General features: G+C 41.3%; 1 protein-coding gene and 1 non-coding gene across 2 annotated transcripts in view; one reads left to right on the top strand and one right to left on the bottom strand.

Annotated features, from left to right (window-relative positions):
* The first annotated feature begins 77 nt into the window (after positions 1 to 77).
* Positions 78 to 20,372, top strand: part of BCAR3 (BCAR3 adaptor protein, NSP family member) — a 93,778-nt gene continuing 73,483 nt past the window's right edge. Inside the window, exon 1 of the mRNA XM_068141284.1 lies at positions 78 to 4,366. The gene's annotated coding sequence lies outside the window, so the exon portion shown is untranslated. The remainder of the gene's footprint in view (positions 4,367 to 20,372) is intronic.
* Positions 4,472 to 4,558, bottom strand: TRNAR-UCU (transfer RNA arginine (anticodon UCU)). The gene is given in 2 exon segments: positions 4,472 to 4,507; positions 4,522 to 4,558. It is a non-coding gene; the product is annotated as a tRNA-Arg (tRNA).

Below are 20,372 nucleotides of genomic sequence, written 5' to 3'. Positions count from 1 at the left end.
TTTTTTTCTTTAAGAAATTGAGGTTTAGGGAATTCATTGCACTGAGATTTTGGTGGGGAGCTTACTCAAATTATCAGATATCTAAAATTAATTTTTATTTAAAAACTATTTTCTTCAATTCATGGTTATGGAAAAATATAATTATATGAAAGCATATTGTTACATCTAAGCACAAAATCCACCTTCATGGATTATGGTCTTTCAGGCTTCAGTTTTTACACCAGTGAATTAGTAAATTAAGTTTAAAGTTATCTGTTTAATTCACCTTGGCACCCATTATTTGCTGGAACAATTTTTCCCACGTCTAGTCAGAGGTGCTGCTGGCCAGCTCTGTAATAGAAGGTATTGAGAAATACTTTGGTTGTGAAGAGTTTATTTCAACAGTGACCATAACAGGAATGAGAATGTCCTGGATTTCAGCATATACACATACCTTTACGTGTGTATAAATAATATTTAGCTCATAAATAACACATACAATTTATAATTAAATATAAAAAAATAAATTATAAAATACATATTGTTTAATAATATAAAAATGTATTTTTATCTATAAAGTTTTAACATTCATTCAGGTAGGTAGTGCTTTTAATATTTTTTTTTCCTTTTTATAATTGTCAAATCCTTCTGAAAGTAATTTGGCAGTGGGGTCTGTTGTGTAGGCTGTAGTGTGCAGATTGTGTAGCTGACTTGGAGTGTTCTTGAGGGAAATAAAGCTTGGAAGGCCTTGGCTGTGATAACATCACCAAAGATGGCATTAGTTTAGTTCCCCTGTTCCCTTTTGTGATTGTCAGAACCTTTGTGGGTTGGGTTTTAATGACCTTGTTATTTTACCACTGTTACATTGGTAACAGGAAAAACAGATAATAGAGTATTATCAATACATTGTCTTAGGTGGACTGGGTAAGAAGATTTAGATGTGGTTATCAGGGGACCTGTGGTGGTGTTTTCTGCATGAACACTTAATTTTAAAGGTTGTGGACCTTGAACTCTTGACTAGTTTTTAACCATGACATTTTTCTTCTGCTGAGAGTGAGAAGTACTTGGGTTTTCTATGGATTAGCTATTTCTGCTGGTAATAGCTAAAATGAATGAGCATTATGGTATATACTGATCACCAACTGAAACTTGAGAGAAATTTTCCTCTCATCCTTTGGGTTCTCTTATAGTCTTAAGTTGACCATAATGTTTTGCTACCAGAGACAGATGAGAATCCAGATTATTTTAAAAGTCTTGATAGCCTGGAGATAAATGGTGTGCTAAGTAAAGTGAATTCATTGAGAACTATTACATGCAAACTAAAAACACCCATCCCCAAGTCTCAGCTGACATGCAAATGTTATTTTTATGCAAATGTGTGTATGCTAATATATTGATTATTACTAAATTATAAAAAAGCCAATAAAAACAACTATTATGGTGTCTTATTCTCTGGATGAGATAGGGAAACACAAAAAAATTAACACTGAGGAGTGAAAACAAGGCACCATGGTAGTTGCATCCCAGAATGTTCAAGTGGAACTCTGGGAAAAACAATGTACAACTCTAAAAGGCCCTGTAAGAGAAATGTGAGCTTCGGTGTTACAGAGCAACCCAGTTGGTATCTATTGCTTAGGCTATTGCATAGCTAGTTACAGAAGTTACTTTATGTACAACATAGCTAGTGAGGGATTTGGTTTATGCCACTAGCAGGCATGGTTAGTTTAGGAACAAAAAGTAAGGTACTTCTCATTCCTCTGTCATGCTCTCGTTGTACACACTTCCTTTTTTCTTCTTCAGGGGTCTTTAATCTTCTCTGCAATCAAGTTAGCCTCCTTAGAATTTAAGATGGCTTCTTATTGCTATTTCCCATGTGATAAAAATATTTTTGATCTCTAATTTTTAAAGGTCCTCTATCATAGTGGCCTACCTAGGTAAGTCTTGCTGAGACTTGGAATCCTGCCATAATAGGAGCTGGAAAGGGACTATGAGGGCATCTGCCCAGCCTCCTGCTCAAAGAAGGGCTAGACCAGGTTGCTCAGGGCTTCGTACAACCAGGTCTTGAAAACCTGCAAGGATGGAGACTGTACATCTCCCAGAGCACTATTGCCTGACTCCTCAAAAAAATATTAATCAAATCATACCAGATATAAGAGCTATTATTATTAGACTGCCTATTTGCCTTCATGTTGCTTTCTTTAATTAATCCATAAATTTTTAACAAGCGGCACCTGACCAATTTATGTTGTTATAATTTGGTATTTTTCTTTCCTTATGATTCTCTTAATGCATACTGAAATACTATGTTGTTTGTGCAACATTCTTCTCAAAATCCTATTCATGCAAATATTTTGTGGAATTGTGTCCTGATACTTTTTTGTTTGGGTTTATACTAGAATCTGTTGCATGTCCAGTATCAAGGGAGAGTTGTCCCTCTGCTTACCTCTAGGAAAGTCCCTGCTCCTTGAACCTATGGTTTTCATTTTGTTTTGGACTGTAGCCCTGTGACCGTTTTAGGCTGTGCCTTTAAGAAAGGGACAGTTACTGGAACACTCTGGCTGAATGTTTTGGTATAAAAATTGAAAACAAAGATATTCTAAACGAATTTCGTTGGTAGATTGGTAGAATGCAACTTTAAGTTTTAGTTCAGTTTGAATCTCAGCCTCAGTCTGTCTTTTTCAGCCTGTTTCAGTTTCTCTGAGCAACAGCTGTGCAGGACAGAGTTGACCTTGAATTAACTGAACTAACAGATAAGAAACTATTTCTTGCATATGCTTTGAGCTAACAGAATTTCCTCCTTGATAATTACCTTTTTCTCTCTCTCTAACCCTTTTTGGGAAAAACAGGAGGTAGGGGGAGAAAGGAGGTCCGGGGGGGGGATCCTCCTCTGGCTGGAGGAGGGAAAGTGTTCTGTATCATGTTCTTTGCTGTATATTTCTGTATATATTGTAAATATTGTATATTGTGTATATAATCATCTGCATTTCATCCTGCTTGTAAATATAGCTCTTACCAATTTCTGCTTCTCCAACTGAGTTAGCCATAGTTACTTTGTGTGGGGGGGAGAACTGAACTTTCTCTCACCACCACAAGCCCTTAATTCTGCATTTTTAGAATATTGATTATGCAAATATTGCTTGCAGCATGTAAATGCATATATAAAAGCCTCTGCCTTCAAGGTTGTCTTTTTTTTCCATTAGGAACTAAGCACATTTTATGAAGCTATCCTTAAATACAAAAAGTAGGAACAGTATATGGACTGCAATGCATTGCTAGAAGTGACTGAACAAGGAAGAACTCTGTCTTCTGGCATGATGTAGTTTCTTTGTATGGGGTTAATGTAGAGGTTTTGGTAATTATCTGCAAATCCTGAGGAAAGTTTGTTGTTTCTGTAAAGGGTAAAATATATTTTATAGCTAGATGGCATTCTTGAGTGGGTTGGTGTGCTGCAAAGTGATGGTTAATGACTCTGCTTGTGTGTTTCAATTAAGTGGATTTTTCTTTTATTGCTTTAAACATAAAAGTTTGAGGCCGCAGTCACATGAATCCGATTAAATTGTAATTTATTAAGTTGTCAGCAAAATCAAGGAGGTTTTTCTAGTGCTGCTGTTGTTTCACCACCCAGGTTTTTTATTTAATTGCTGTTATTTAAAATGGCTTCTTCATCCTCTCTCTATATATATGTGTAAGTTAGGAACAAACGATACGTATTAATTCAAGTGTTAGATGCTTCAGTTTTGTCTACTGTATTTTGTGTTTTGTTGCTTGAAAATAACCAGCATCGTGGCAGAGACCACCGCCGAAGTGTCTCCAGCAGACACCGCCTTATTCAAGTGAAAATACTTTCCTAAGACTGTTCTAGAAACATAAGAGCATGGGTAGGCAGGGTCGTAGGTACTGACAGCTGTGCCAGTTGCCGCTGTGAAGGAAGTTGCGCCCTGGCTTTTTTTCGTACGTGTTTTTATTTAACTGCCTGGCCGGCAAGGGCGAACTGCCTTCCGCCCAGGGGCAGAGCCGGCTGGCGAGGGCGGGCTGCGCGCGAGCGCTGCCGGCGCGCCTGGTCGCCCTCTTGCCGCGCGTGGACAGTAGCCGTGCCAGAGGGCCACCGGCGGGACGTGGAGCAGAACCCTTCTCCTGCTGGTCTGAAGGCAGACGGCCACGCGTGACCGTGTCCGTCCGCCGCTCCAGCTTTCCTGCTGGTAGTGAAAGGATCTTACGTCGAGCGGGGAGACGGTCGCTTGACGGGCTCGGTGCTGTCTCCGCCTGTTCCCAGCCTTCACTGCTCTTCGTCGGGCTTGCCGGAAGGCGGACCCAGAGCGCCTTTCTCACCAGAGCCGTCCGCCGGGAAGCGCCAGACGTCGGTCGACCAGATTGCTCCGGCAGTGAGGTAACGGACGGGAGAGTGGTGTACAAAGGTTTTAGCCGAAGATAGGGGAAGGGGTGGGAAGTAAAAGACAGAAAAAGGCAAAAGAAAAAAAGAAAAGGGGAGACACGACTCCGCCGGGACTCGAACCCGGAACCTTTGAATCCCTTCAAACCCTCTAGAAGTCCAATGCGCTATCCATTGCGCCACGGAGCCACCTGTTGGAGTGTTTGCGCACGGCCTAGAGAGCCTGCGCGTGCAGCGGTTCTGTGAGAGGGCCCTGGGCGGTTTCTGGGTGATGCGGGTGTCACCCTTGGGCCGGAACTCTGCCGCTTGTGTGGTTTTTCCATTGTTAACCGGTATGAATAGGCCTAGGCTTATAAACTGCTTTATAAACCAGTCTCGAGGTAGCCTCTACATCAAACTTAAGTGCTGCCCGCGGCTGGGTCCCAGGTATTAAGTGCTCACTGTAAGGCTATATAGTTACTTCTGCTGAAAGATTAATGTTTTTAAAGTTAATGAATTAGATGGTTTTACTTTAACGAATACAACGCTTCTCATTTTGCAGTTATTTATGTGTTCTTTACAACGCTCCACTCCTGCAGTAAACATGAACATTTCAGACAAAGTGCCATCTTTTTATTTACAGCACCAAGGGTATGGGAACTACACAAGGCTGCTACACCAAGTTATTTTAACATTAATGTTTTCCAGCATTGTATGTTTTTAGGGGCAGTCCAGGTCTGGGAGTTTTGGTTTTAAACAATAGCATCTGCATTGAAGGAACATAGAAAACTGTAGCTATGTTTACTGGGCGTCCCATATATTGCAGCGTTTTTCTGGCTTTCTGGTGTCACACCAGACAAAATAAAACACAACACTATTGTGTTAGAATCTGGAAGACAAGACATAGGTGGCTAGTCCATGCAATCTCTATCAGACACTGCAGCCATTTATTGAGGTGGCAGAGAAATGGGATATGGGAACCACACCGGGAAATCAGTGCCTTAGAATATTTTGGAGGCATAGCACCCCCCCAACCCCACCCCACTCCACCCCCACCTTGTAAATGGAAAGAAGGAAGAAGAAAATAAATCAGAGAAATAATATTCTACTATGTGACAGTATTTTCAATGTGGGTGGAAACATTACAGTATACTTGAATACTGTGAATGTCTATTACTAAATCCATTAAAAGGAACAATGAACTGTATCTGTTCTAAGATCACGGTAAAACCCTGAATGGATTCAGTAAAACAAGGTTTTCCCTTAAAAGCTCTAATCAGGATCTGAAACAAGTCTTTGTTGTTTTTATAAACTCATTAGAAGCTTCCAAATATATGTATAAAATATATGTTAGTATAATATATATTATGATTATATATATGTATATATTATAAATTACAACCCCCAAAAAATAGGAGTATAAGGCTATTCTTTCATTAACCCTCCCCAAAACTGAATTCTGAGCCCAGGAGAAATCCGTGGCTTTCTGCCACCTGTCACCAGGATGACTCCCAGGCCTCAGGGACAGGGCTCCTCATAGTGACGTGGCCTAAGTTATGCAATAAAATGGTGCTGTGAGAATCTCCTGTTGCACTTCATAATCATTTTAAAATATCTATATTCATAGAATGGAGAAAAACGTGGAAAATAAATGATCCTTAGAATCTGGGGAACCAGGAAACTAATCAAATCAAGGTAAAATAAGCTGATTAGAATATACAATCCACTAGCTATTGTATCAAGGGCTGAGGTACTGGGTGTAATGAACAACCAAGGTAACTCAGGTAATGAAGGAACACTGGTACTAGCACACCCTGTGATTCCTGTGAAGTCAGCTTGTATGGCTGTGGCCAGCAGTAAGCCAAAGCTTGTGCGCTGGGTGATTATTAAATAGCTCCTGCAGTGCTGCCCAGAAACTAGAAGGTTTCTGGAAGGGTTCAGTAGTTACAGCAACAACCACATTGGAGGTACAATTTCAAGCTAACAAAGTCTTACAGAGCCAGAGCAGTTATAAACACAATCGTGATACACCAAGTTGTACACAGTTCAGAGCAGGTCTGATTTGACTTAGAAAGCTCTGGGTCTGTACAGTCTTGCCACAACTGTTATGTTATAGCAAAACACTTCATAGTGCTCCTGGTAAAGGAATGCAGAGTATGGAAAGTTTTTGAGTCCTGAAGGCCCTGCAGGCACTGCACAAAACCAGCAGTTTGTTCCTTTTAAGAGCTGAGTTGATCTTCAGAATAAGATTAAATTTCTGCTTGTGCAACTCAAACCACTTGTAACTAGGAGTCACCACAATCTTCTTGTAGTTTGTGAGTACCTGGGCACATTATTTTGGGGTGAAGCAAATATCAGTACTTGAGCAATGTGATTTGGTAACATGGTACCTTTGAACCAGCATCTAATGACTGCAGATAGTGAAGAACCAAAGTTTGCTGTCAGAAGATAAGCTCCAAGGGCATATAAATGACTCATATGTTTGTTACTTCTTCTCATATTTTTGTTTTGATTACTTGCTTTATGAAGGTATGTAAAGGCTGGCTGTTGGTTCTGTTCATTTAGGAGGACTGACTGGGGAAGCACTTGGAAATTTTTCAGAGGTATTTAAAAATTTTCAAATCAGTTTCCTTTTCTAGTCTGTAAACGTAGGCCCATGCGAAGTCCACCTTTTGTTTCCAACAGCAGATGGAGCTGCTGCATGAGAAACAGCGCAGCTCTTCAGTTCATGAACTGATGAACAGTTTGTCGGGCAAAGGTTGAGATTAACCTTTGCTGGTGCCTGGACCTGGATCGGTCCTTTGGACTTTCCCCTCTTCTGGAACCGGCTGAAGTCCACTTCTTTTGCAAGCTGTCTTTCATCTTATTGCCTCTTGTACTTCATGCTCTGTTTCAGGGAGTAGAAGTTTCCAGGAATACGGTTGTGTTGAGTTTAGTTACTGGCACTTAGAAATTTTTCACTGAACTCAGCTAGGTGCCATTTTGCTAATTTTAAATAGGAGGAGAAAACAAAGTGCATCAATGGCAGACCAAAAATAGTACCATCCTTTAGAACTCTTCTGATGATAACTAAATAAATGGAAGGGTTCTTCAAGAGACTTTTTACAACTTGGATTTCATAATTTAATTATTTCATTAAGAGGTAAAATAAAAACATGCTGTGTGCAGTATATCCAATTAATTTTGGTAAGATTTGAGCTTCAGTGAATTTATTTAAAAAGACAGTTGTTCAAATATGCAGAGCTCTAACAGGTGGGAGAATCATCATCTTTCTCTCAGAACATTTATAGTAAATACACTTCCTGAGAGCAAGAGCACATAGAAAGCTGCAGACAAAATGGTTGCCATGTATAGAGTACCTAAATAAGACCCTTAGACAATCTTTTCTTTCTCTCCCTTGAAGTGGGGGTTATTGCAGCCCTGATGGTGTGATTCATCTGTGTAGCATGGCAAGAGAAAGCGCTCTTTGAACTGGCAGGAAAAATGCTGAGATGCACAGGGCCAGAGGCTACTGAAAATAACTCGTTCATGGAGGGTTTATTTCAGTAATTTGAACTTTGAGTATTTTTAATAATATAATTTCCCTAACATGAAGATAAATGCTTCATGTTGCAGATGGTGTTGCATGTGCCTTCTCCTCAGTGGGGTCTGTAATTTCAATGCAATTATCAGGGCACTGGAGAACTACCCCTCTTTATTATTCTGAAAAGACATTCTTCTTTTGCTTTTTATTAACATTTCAAGTTTGATAGTAATTCCAAGTTTCCTCTTTTGTCTACTTTGCTGAAGTTGTATTCTGTGCAAAGTACTCACCTGTGATGCATTTTGGATGATTTTTCTTAACTACAGTTACCCTTGATCTTTGGCCTCCCTGTGTTGGGATTTCTGTCTGTGTTGCAGTCTATTTCTGTATCACCTAGTTCCACTTGTTGGTTTTTGTCTGGGTGTGAAATCCTAGACACATGGTTTAGTTCACTTCATTTTAAGGTAATATTTATTCTTAAGATTGTCCCTTTGGTGTTACAAAATTGTATCTAGTCTTATTATGTTACTTGTAATTTTCAGAGCAAACAAAGCAATAAGCTATGCCTATTTTTTTTCCTCAAGTTAATCTTCAGATTCGTGGGGAATGCACCTCAGATTACCTTAAGTGTCAAAGCACTCTTAAGGACTACACACTTAATTTATTAAAGATTAGTTTGACAGTGCAAAGTTTTGTTGTCTTACATTTTGAAATCTAGGTGTAACTGTCTGGGCTTTTGCCTTTTTTTTTAATTAAAGTCAAACCAACAGATATTTACACAATCAAGTAGTTCCTTTAAAGCTTTTCAGATGACACTATAGCTCATCTTCTATGCAGTTCAGAAGAAAAAGCATTTATGTAGTGATTTAATCTTGAACTTCTGGTTTCTTACTTCATTCTTACTTGCTGTGATTTGTGTACTCACAGCACCTACTGTGCTGTGTAATCAATTGTAGGTGATCTGCTCCACTTTTTCTTCTGTAAAGTATAGACAGTAGATGCTGTTTATTCCCCATGTTGTTTTGCAAGCTAGTCATCTGTAAGGTAACTTTAAAATTTTGGTAAAAAAAGTTCCTCTGGAAATGCTTCATTATTCTGTACCTTATTTGTTTGTCACTTTCCATATATCAAACCTGAATGGCAGAAGACATCTAATAGAATCTACTCAGATGGTTTAGTTGCTCTTCAGCAAGCTTCCTTTCTCCTTTGTGTATGTTTACTAAATCCTATTGGGTGATGGAATTCTCCTGTTGCCTGTTTATTCAGTTTTCCTCAGCTCAGTTACTTGGTTCTTCATTTTATAAGAATTAAGTGGTTGTAATGTTCAGGTAACCTTGAGACACTGATACACATTATGCCCTCTTCCAGAGTTTACTTAGGAAAGAAATACTAGAAAAACAATAGCAAGTATATAGACTTGGTCTCAAGACTTCCAAAATAATCAAGAGGAGTAGGGCATGTTTCCCTAGCATACACACTAAGGCATAGTACTTTGAGATTATTAATACATTATTTTTACTCATAATCAAGTATGCAGCTTTACAGCAAGAGTTTAAGTATGCAATTAAAAGATAATGAAGCTGAAATAATATTTTAAAATCCTTACCTTTTCCTGCACTGTTTGAATGCAGTATTTGCTTTCTCTCCTCAGCCCTGTGCTCTGGGAGTTGTGTGCTGTGTTTAAGCAGTGGTGTAGTGCAGACATCTAGTTCAGTGCAGATAACAGGAATGTTTTGTAAGCAAAACTACTAGGTTAACTTCTGCTTTCATTTGAATCATTCTCTATCTGAACTAACAAAACCAAGCCAGCAGAGTTACTTCAAGGCTCTGTCAATGTTAGTAAGAGTATAATATGGCCTGGAGTGCCTTATTTTTTGTAATGTTGGCATAATGCTAGCTTTTAGGAGAGAAAGCTAGGCAATTTTTGCCAACTTGTCCATTGAAGATGCCCCTGGTTAATAAATCCAGGCTTTAAGTGTTGCCATTACCTTTCTTTCATGGGAAAAAGGTGGGGGGGGGAAGCTTTTAATCTGTATTGATATTGATTGGGACTTCCTCTGAATATGAATTAGAAGAGAAATGGCTGCAGACTCTTGTTTCTTGGATGAGGGACTTCAGTATTATGGGATTTATGCTCTTTTTAGATTTCCCAGTGTGTGCCCCTAGTGCTGTGTGGAATATTTTTCTCAGCAGATGAAAGTTGTTGTGGGGTCAGAGTTGTCCTATCAACTGTTCATATCATCACTGGTCAAATAATTGTGTCCCTAAGGTTGTGTGTAGTCAGTGCCATTTCTGGAATGAGCTTGTGAGGCATCTTCTAAAAGGATTAAAAGCTGTTATTCTTGGTTAAATTTTGCTTTTTACTCAGTTATGAATGTGGCTGACTCAGCAGAGTGACTCAGAGTCAGTGAATACTGACTCTGATCTAATTACAGAAACAATACTATTTTAAAATTATGTCCTTTTGTCAGTCTTTTAAATACAAATATTACACAGGCTGGGAATCTAGCCCAGAATTATTATATACACTCTTCTCATACTTCCCCTAACAAGTTTTTACTAGATCCATTTCAAATGTGTGTTGATTTTACCATAATGGAATTTTTCAGTAAGATTATCCCTCTGTGGATTTTTAGAATCATCAAATGTGGATTATGTTTTCAAGGTTTACTTGTAACTTTGCTTTGTCTGCTTCAATAGTCACTCAGTGTGACCATATGATGATTTATGATTTTGATTTTTTTTTTTTTTTTTTTGTGGCTAAGATCCGTGCGCAGCATGAGCTAAAGGACGGGGTGCCAGCAATGCCCAAATTCTAACACTGTCTTGGCCTTGCAGCATGGTCTGGCAAACCATTCATGTTTTCTTGTAGGTGAAGAGAGGGTGATGTCTGACTTGGTGTTCTGCAGAATTTTGGCTCCATAATATTTCTATGTAATGGACCAAGTCTGCAGTCAGCACCCACACCCTTCCAACTCTTCTGCTATTCTTCCTCTCTCACTCTTTTACTCCCACTTTGCAAGCATGAAGGGATTGTGACCAAGCACCTGACCCTGCACGGGCACAGCTGTGCAAAGAAGATGCTCAGTAGGTCACAACTGACACAGTGGATAGGGAAGATGATGCAGCACCCATACTACAAAGGAGTTACTGTGGCTACTCCAGCTCCTGAACCAAAAGATGTGGCTAATGGAACATCATTACTGTCTTAGGCCTCTTACATCCCTGCATGCTATCTGCCAAGTAGGAAGCAAAGCTCATCCCATTTTACAGGCGTTGTAGAAACTCCAGATTTACTACTTGTGATCTCTTTTATACAGGTAGAAATCTGAAATTACTTTTGTAGTAAGCGATCAGAGAAGGCTTCCAATGTGTTTTGGGGTTTTTTTGTTGTTTGGGGTTTTTTCCTTTTTACATGATATATAGCTTAGATCAGAGATGCAAAGAAGTGGATTGAATCTTCAATCCACTTCACAGGAGCAAACAGAGACCCTGGAGTTCATCCATAGTCTACATATGGATGTCATGAGTGGTATGAAGCAGAAGTGAGTCTGTGGTCAGTGTAATGACAGGGGTGATACTTAGATGAAAAGGAGTGGTAAATCTCTTTGAAGCTTTGTAAGCAGAGTAGATGGGAACAAAGGAGTTTCAGATTCACAAATAGTTGATGTTCACTGTGTGAGTTAAATCTGAAATACAATTTTCAAATTTTATAAAGTATTATCCATGACACTGTCAAAAAAATCTTTAGAATTTACAACTGTATTACAGCTAGTTTGTTGGGTTACCCCCCACACACACACCTTTGGCTTAGGAAAAAAAAAATCAGATGTTGTTTTTTTGTTTGTGGTCAGCTGGTTTTTTTGGTTGGTTTTGTGTGTTGGTGGTGTTTGGGGGTGTGGGTTTTTTATAAGATAGCTGGATATTATTTGCTCTGTGGGTTACTGGTAATGATAGGCAGATGTGCAAGTGGTATATTTGATTCTCTTTGGGTTTCAGTCTGCTCTAAATTCTTCTCTGATGAAAGCATGGGCAAATTCACTTTAGCAGAATTAAACTAAAGGCTGCCAGCCAAATACTTAGCTCTAATTGTTGCCATGACCCAAGTATAAAGAACTCCATCAGTTCTTTGTGTGAAAAGGGCATGTCTTTTCCCCTTTGTTTTTAAACTAATTTAGTATGAAATCATCTTATGTGAATATAGATTTTGGAGTAAATTAGTATCTTTTCAATTTTCTGTCACATCTCTAGTTTGTAGAGCCAGGAAATACGCAATGATCAAACATTCTGTTACATAGAAGAGTATATACACTAAATATAAAAATCCCCAAAGTACAATAAAATCCAAGCAGATTTCCATCCCCAAATACTCAATTATTATCTTCAGGTCTATGTGGAAAGTATCAATATTGATAGAATGGTTTTGCTGGGAAAACTGGAAACTTAGGTATCCCTCCAAGGCTGTTGTTCTCATGGTTATTTGGAAGATTTCCAACTTTTTAGCTGATACACTGACCTCATGTATGATACATAGTGTAGGACATCAAGCTTTTGAGATCTAGCATAGGCAAATATGACATTGAGTGACCATATGGCAGGAATTAATTCTCTTATATTTCCTGTAAAGAGCTATACCACAATTGTTTAGTTGTCTAATGCTTCTCTTCAGGTGTGAGGATGAGCTGGCTACCTTGTGGAAAGTAGGCTATGGCTAAGGAGTTGCCTGAGGAACAGGAGGGGTGACAGGAGGTGAGCAGGCTTTATACAATTAGGCAACAAAAGAGATCAGTGGAAAATCAGTCCCAAGAGCAGTCTGGAGCATTGTTATTTCTGGCAACATCTCTGCCTGAAATATCTCTGCCCACGGAGCTACAATCACCAAACATGTAGAGTGCTCTAGAAAGAGATGAGGATGAGCAAGGACTGTCAGGGGAGGCATCAGACCCAGCTAAGCCTGAACCAAACATCAACAAGAAATCTTCTTATTAGATTTTCCATTTGAGTTAACAATAAAGCTAACTTGGAATGGGCATATTCAGAATAGACTAGAATTAACCAGGTTGGAAAAGACCTTTGAGATCGAGTCCAACCCATCACCCAGCATCATCTAATCAACTAAACTATGGCACCAAGCACCCCATCCAGTCTTTTCCTAAACACCTCCAGTGATGGTGACTCCACCACCTCCCTGGGCAGCCCATTCCAATGGCCAATCACTTTTTCTGTGAAGAGCTTTTTCCTAACCTTCAGCCTAAACCTCCCCTTGTGCAGCTTGAGACTGTGTCCTCTTGTTCTGGTGCTGGTTGCCTGGGAGAAGAGACCAACCCCCACCTGGCTATGACCTCCTTCAGGTTATTATAGACAGCAATACGGTCTCCCCTGAGCCTCCTCTTCTCCAGGCTAAGCAACCCCAGCTCCTTCAGCCTCTCCTCATAGGCCTTGTAATCCAAACCCCTCACCAGCTTTGTTGCCCTTCTCTGGACATGTTCCAGCAACTCAACATCTTTCCTAAACTGAGGGGCCCAGAACTGGTCACAGTACTCAAGGTGTGGCCTAACCAGTGCTGAGTACAGGGGCACAATGACTTCCCTGCTCCTGCAGGCCACACTGTTCCTGATACAGGCCATGATGCTGGCTCCTGTTCAGTATACTATCAACCAGTATCACTAGGTCCCTTTCTGCCTGGCTGCTCTGCAGCCACTCTGACCCCAGCCTGTAGTGTTGCATGGGATTATTGTGGCCAATGTGTAGAACCCAGCACTTAGATGTGTTCAATCCGATGCCATTGGACTCTGCCCATCTGCCCAGCCTGTCAACATCCCTCTGCAGAGCTCTCCTACCCTCTAACAGTTCAACACCTGTCCCCAGCTTGGTGTCATCTGCAAATTTACTGATGATGGACTCAATCTCCTTGTCCAGGTCACCAGTGAAGATATTGAACAGGATGGGGCCCAACACTGATCCCTGGGGGACACTGCTAGTGACTGGCTGCCAGCTGGATGTGGCACCATTCACCACCACTGCCTGGGCTCAGCCTCCAGCCAGTTCCTAACCCAGTGCAGAGTGCTGCTGTCCAAGCCACAGGCTGAGAGCTTGGCCAGGAGTTTGTTATGGGGGACGGTGTCAAAGGCCTTGCTGAAGTCCAGGCAGACTACATCCACAGCCAGCCCCACATCCACCAGGCAGTCACCTGGTCATAGAAAGATATCAGGTTGGTCAGGCAGGACCTGCCCTTCCTAAATCCATGCTGGCTGGGCCTGATCCCTTGGCCGTCCTCTAAATGCTGTGTGATTGCACCCAAGATGACCTGTTCCATAATCTTGCCTGGCACTGAGGTTGGGCTGACAGGCCTAGAATTCCCTGGTTCCTCCTTCCAGCCCTTCTTGTGGATCGGCATCATGTTGGCAACTTCTAGTCATCTGGGACCTCTCCAGTGAGCCAGGACTGTTGAAAAATTATGGTGAGTGTCTTGGCCAGCTCATCTACCAGCTCTCTCAGCACCCTAGGATGGATCCCATCTTGTCCCATGGACTTGTGTGGATCCAAGTGGCTAAGCAGGTCTCTACCTACTTCCTCCTGGATTACAGGGACACTATACTGCTCCCTGAGTCCATCTGCCAGCTCAGGAGGCCAGTTGTCCAGAAGACAAAGAAGGTGTTAAGTACCTCTGCCTTTTCCTCATCTTTAGTTAGAATATTGCCCTCCGTGCCCACCAAGGAGTGGAGGTTGTCCTTGCCCTTCCTCTTGCCATTAATATATTTGAAAAAGGATTTTTTTTTTTTGTTGTCCTTCACAGCAGTGGCCAGTCTAAGCTCTAAATGGGCTTTTGCCTCCCTAATTTTTTTCCTACATGACCTAGCAACATCCTTAAACATTTCATGGGTAACCTCTCCTTCCTTCCAAAGATGATACACCCTCTTTTTTTCCCTTAATTTGTTCAGAAGCTTATTGCCCATCTAGGCTGGCTGGCTGCCCTGTTGGCTCTCATCTTCCAGCACATTGGTACAGCCTGTTCCTGAGCTTTCAAGATCTCTTTCTTGAAGTAGGTCCAGCCCTCCTGGACCCCTTTGTTTTTAAGGGCTATTTCCCAAGTTTTTCCAGGCTCAACACTTCTGAGTTAATTCCCTAAGTAATCTGAAGTCTGCCCTCCAGAAGTCCAGAGTGGAGGTTTTGTTGCTGCCCCTCTTAGCTTGACTGCATATTGAAAACTCAATTATCTCATGGTCACTGGACCTCAGACAGCCTCCAACCACCACATCTCCCACCAGCCCTTCTCTGTTTGTAAAAAGAAGATCAAACAAACCCTTACCCCGGTAGGCCCACGCAGCAGCTGTGATAAGAAGCTATTCTACATACACTCTAATAACCTGCTAGACTGCCTTCTTTCAGCTGTGTTAAGTTCCCAGCAGATATCAGGCAGATTAAAGTCAACCATAAGAACAAAGTCTGGTGATCTTGAGGCAACCTCTATCTGCCTATAAAATAATTCATCAACCTCTTCATCCTGGTTGGGTAGTCTATAACGGACTCCAACCAGGTTGTCAGCCTTTTTTGCCTTCCCTCTAATTCTCACCTACAGGCACTCAACTTGATCATCCTTAATCCCTAACTCCATGGCATCTAGAGCCTCCCTGATGTACAGGACCACCCCTCCACCCCTTCTCCCTCACCTGGCTTTCCTGAAGAGCCTGTAGCCATGTGAGTCATCCCACCACATTTCTGTGATGGCAACTACATCATAATTTTCTTGCTGTAACAAGGCTTCCAGCTCCTCTTGTTTGTTACCCATACTGTGTGCATTAGTCTACATACATGCACTTTGGCTGGGCTGCTGGTTTCACCCCTGATTCCAGCTTACCACCCTCAGATTCCTGTCTGGGGGGACTGGTTTCAGCCCCTTCCCCCTTCAAATCTAGTTTAAAGCCCTGCCAATGAGTCCTGCCAGCTCCCTTCCTAGAACCCTTTTCCCTCTGTGGGATAGGCCATTATCATGTGCTAGGATCTTTCTCTCCCTCTGGGATAGATATGCTCCATCTGTTACTAGCAGACCTAGTGCCATAGAAAGTTCCCCAAGATCCAAAAACCCAAAATTCTTTTGGTGGCACCAGCCTCTGAGCCACTTGTTAATTACACCTGTTTTCCTGTTCCTTTCAGTACTGCTTCCTGCAACTAAGGGTATTGATGAAAAAAAATTACCTGTGCCCCTGACCTCTCAACCAGTTTTCCCAGAGCCTTGAAGTCCTTTCTGATTGCCTTAGGACCTCTGGTTACAACCTCATCAGCTGACAGGTATTGGAGACTCCTTTCTACAAGGAATGGGAGCACCCATCTGCTACCCTGATGTGATGTTTGGGAATGTTTGCTTGGGCCTAGGGTATTGCAGAGACTGTCAAGACTTGTCTGATCCTTAGACTTTTGCTCTTTGCTGTGCATCTGCATAGGCACCAGGGGCTTATCAGGAGGGACTGTGAAGTTCTGGGGTGAGGATGAAAGTTACGGGGACCCAGGTGTCTCTTCAGTCCTTTCAGTGAGCAGAAGAGGCTTGGATAGGAGAGAAGGGTTATCTTGACCTAAAGAGAAGTGATGATGCAGGATCAGTGAAGAGATGCCCTTATGACTGGGGAGGATCTCACTCTTCCTCTGAAATCAGCACAGCTGAGACTGTATCTTAAGTGCCCATACATAAATGTCTGCAAACAGAAGGAAGTGGAAGTTTATGTGAAGCTGGGAAATGAAAATGTTACTGTGATTATGAATATTAAAAATAGTAAATCAGTTACTTGGAACATATACTTTCATTGTGACTTTGTCAGTGATTTCTAGCCTTTTAAAATTCAATTTAATGACGTCAAATGGTATGGTAAAACAAGATCGATTGCAGAATTGCACTTGTTGGTATACTGACTCGTGGTTAAGTGACTTGCTGAAAATCATCTGCCAGTCACTACCAGAGTTAAGTCAGTTCTAAGTTATCTTCCTGGAGTTCTCTTCTGTCTTCCATTGTCTGTCTTTTCTATTCAGAAAATTGTACAATGAATGTGATTTATATCATGTAGTTTTACTGATATTTTCAGCACTGTAGATCTGCTAAATTTGTTGCTGGTCTCAGTATGTTATGCTCATTATTAGCAACAGATTTACCATCATGTACTGGCCAACTTGAAATCTGGCTAATTTGTATTACAGTTGCAAGAACTAATTTATCATGTATTGAAGACAGTAGATGTATCTGAGGAAAGTAAAAACATCAAAGTTCCTCATTCACCAATGTAGTGGTTTGAGCCTTAACTGAGAGTTAAAAGCTCAAATGGGGAAAAGGCTGAGAATCTCTTCCCCACCCCCCACCCCCCCCAACAGGGAGAGGGGAAAAAAAAGGGTAAGGAGCAAATCCACTAAACAACAACCTGGAGTCAGCTTGGAAGTAGAGAGGCGAATAATTTTTCTTCAAATTATATATATGACAATAACAAGAAAAAAAAAAAAAGGTTCACAAGGGCAAGGAACAAGAATGGATGGGAGTGGGACAGAAAAGAATAATACAAAACCAGTCTTTCTCTGAGGAGGCGCGGAGGCAGCAGGGAAAAGGATCAGGTCCGGCCACGTGGCTGAGGAGCAGGAGGGCAGCTGCAGTAGCTCTCATCCAGCAGAGGCAGGAGCCAAAAAGGAGATCCAGCAGCTATGATGTCCTGCTTTTTATACCCTAGCTGGGCAGGGAGGGGGGAGTGGAACAGACTCAGCTTTCTCAGGGGAAACGCCCTGCAGGGAGGGTAAAGTACCCGCAAGCCCTCCACCCTGCTTTGTTCTTTTGTTTTCAGAAAAAGGCGTTAACCCACCACAACCAATTAAAATTTGCTGTCAAGAATCATTGTTGGAATGGCTACCAGTGTATAGTGCTGCTGCCTATTTAGGTATATTCTAGTGTAGAATATTACAGTTTGATCAGTGCTTCAAGACTGACAGTTGTGAAATAATAATTATATATATGCACACTTTGTATCTGTAAACACAGTAAATTTGTTTTGGAAGTCATTTAGATACTTCATATGTGAATGTTGTGTTGTAATTTTGTAGTTAGCTTAAAAGCTGAACACCAAACTCTCATACCGAGCTCAGTAATCTATCAGTAAAACTTTTCTCTCCCACAGCCATAGTACAAGAACACAGAACTAGCAAGTGATTTTTACAGCTAATCATTGTTGTATAGTCTCCCTTCCAATTTTTGTCTCATAAAACCAGTCATTGAATTTAAGGCAATTTAACACCCTGCAGAATTTACAGTATGAAGAAACAAAATGCTTTGCATCAAAAGGCTCTTCTGTGCAGACAGTGCAGGCACAAAGGCTTCTTTGTGGTGGATGTGCAGAGTTCGCTCCGTCATTCTAAATCAGCAGTGAATTTTTCTCAATTGTAGCATCGAAGTAAAACGTCCTTTGTCCTTTAGGGGGCTTTACTTTGATTTTCAAAATGCTGTCAAGCAGTAAGCGTTGACGTAGCAACAGAAAAAAATTTCTGTGCTCGTAATTGCAATATACAGCTATATAAGGTTTATTCAAATGATTGCAAGTAATTTCTGCAGTAAAATGAAAGAAGCGGCTTCCAGCATCAGTGATATTTGGAAATCACAGGAATCGGTGATACCAAGATCTCTTATTTTTGCCATCACCCATGAAAATAACATCATGATGATGATTGCAATATATGACTGTAGTTTATTTTGTAAGTATGTTGAGTTTGCAACCACTGGGGATATGGAATCTGGAAAAAAAAAATCATCTGGAAAAGCTGAAAGAAATACTGTCACAGATCCCATTGAAAATTACTGAGAGATTTCATAGTTTCATAGTTTCATTCAGGGTTGGAAGGGACCACAAGGATCATCTAGTTCCAACCCCCCTGCCATGGGCAGGGACACCCCACACTAGATCAGGCTGGACAGAGCCTCATCCAGCCTGCTCTTAAACACCCCCAGGGACGGGGCCTCGACCACCTCCCTGGACAACACATTCCAGGGTTTCACCACTCTCATGGTGAAGAACCTCCTCCTCACATCTAGCCTGAGTCTCCCCACCTCCAGCTTCATTCCATTCCCCCTAGTCCTAGACCTTTACACCCAGACAGAGGTTCAGGAACATCTTAATCAGATTTAGATACAAGTGGTCTTCATTCAGTAAGCTTGCTACAAAATTATTACTTGCTTTTGTTATTGTTGTGATGACAAGGTATGGTATTGTATGTGCAGAACCAGGAATATGGCTTCTTGATGTACCTTCAAGCACCATTCTTATTTGTGGCTGGTTTGGAAGGGAAATGGGCTCATTTTGTATTTGGTATTAATTGGCTATGGAATCAGTAGTAGTTACATTTTTTGATTGTCCATTTTGCATCTTGTTTTTCAGCCACACAGTTAACTGCTAGAGACAGTTTTGTGGTTTATGTTGCTTATCAGCATGAGAAAAGAGTGGAACAGTGTTTGGTGAAAGTGAGAAATGGTACCTCTAGGCAGACTGGACAAGTAACATTCATATGGGGTTTAAATAGAACAGCAGAGCCTGGCAGAGGAGTGACATCATTTTGCTGCAGTTCTGAATCAGCCAAGTGACCCAAATTGCCTCACATTTGTATCTGCGACCATAAACATCAAGCTCCGTATAAAGGGGAATGTTTGCTGAGGACAGTAGGGCTTCCTGTTGCTTGGACTCCTGACCTTGCTTCTCTCTTTCCTTTTGCTCGCAAGGACTTTCTTCCCTTTTAGTGTGACTGCCATATCTTTTCTGGGCTAAGTATAATTTTATATACTTAATACTGACATGGTGTGGTTTCTGTTTCTGTATGCCCAGCCTGCTGTTCCCAGGGCAACGAGCTAAAATACAAACTAGAAGACCGAGTTTGTGGAGAGGTGGCCCTTGCCTTAGGCAGATGGGTGGCCCCAAACTATGGAACAGGTGCCTATTTATTGGGAGATGCTTACATGCTTTACTTCCATTCCCACATTCCATCTACCTTCACTCATTTGTTTACCAATCGCAGTTATCTTGCATTCTCACAGCTGGTCTTCAACACCTGCGTTCTTGCTCATTCCTGAAATCAACTGCATTCTGCTATCTCTGCTCTCATTCAATTCCTATATGAATCTTAAGGTTGGTTTACAATTCATTATCTGCCAGCTCTGGGTTCCCACAACACCGGAATCAGTTTTGTTTTCCTATTAAATTCATTGTCATTGTAACTCCTGCGTATTCTTTTCTCAGTTCCCCCTTCTCTGCTGGAAAGGGTTCATTGACTGATAGATGCTACAATTTAGCCCCAGATATATGGGCTAGATGCTGACAGGAGTTTCTTTGGAATCCTTGGAAGATGTGAGAGTAGAGTGGAAGGTGAACAAAAGAAAGGGCAGAGGAGAAACATAGAGAGTGTAATGTCGATGGTGCTGCTAATGGTGTTTGCTTTGGTTTGAAATTGTCCTTTCAGGGTCTTCACTCCTGCAGTGCAGAATAGAGCTAG

This window comes from Melanerpes formicivorus, unplaced genomic scaffold (genome assembly GCF_026170545.1).
Source record: "Melanerpes formicivorus ecotype bairdi unplaced genomic scaffold, bMelFor1.0.p_v2 SCAF_7, whole genome shotgun sequence".
NCBI lineage: Eukaryota > Metazoa > Chordata > Aves > Piciformes > Picidae > Melanerpes > Melanerpes formicivorus.
Note: the sequence above shows the minus strand (reverse complement) of the source record. Positions and strands in the feature narration are given on the sequence as shown.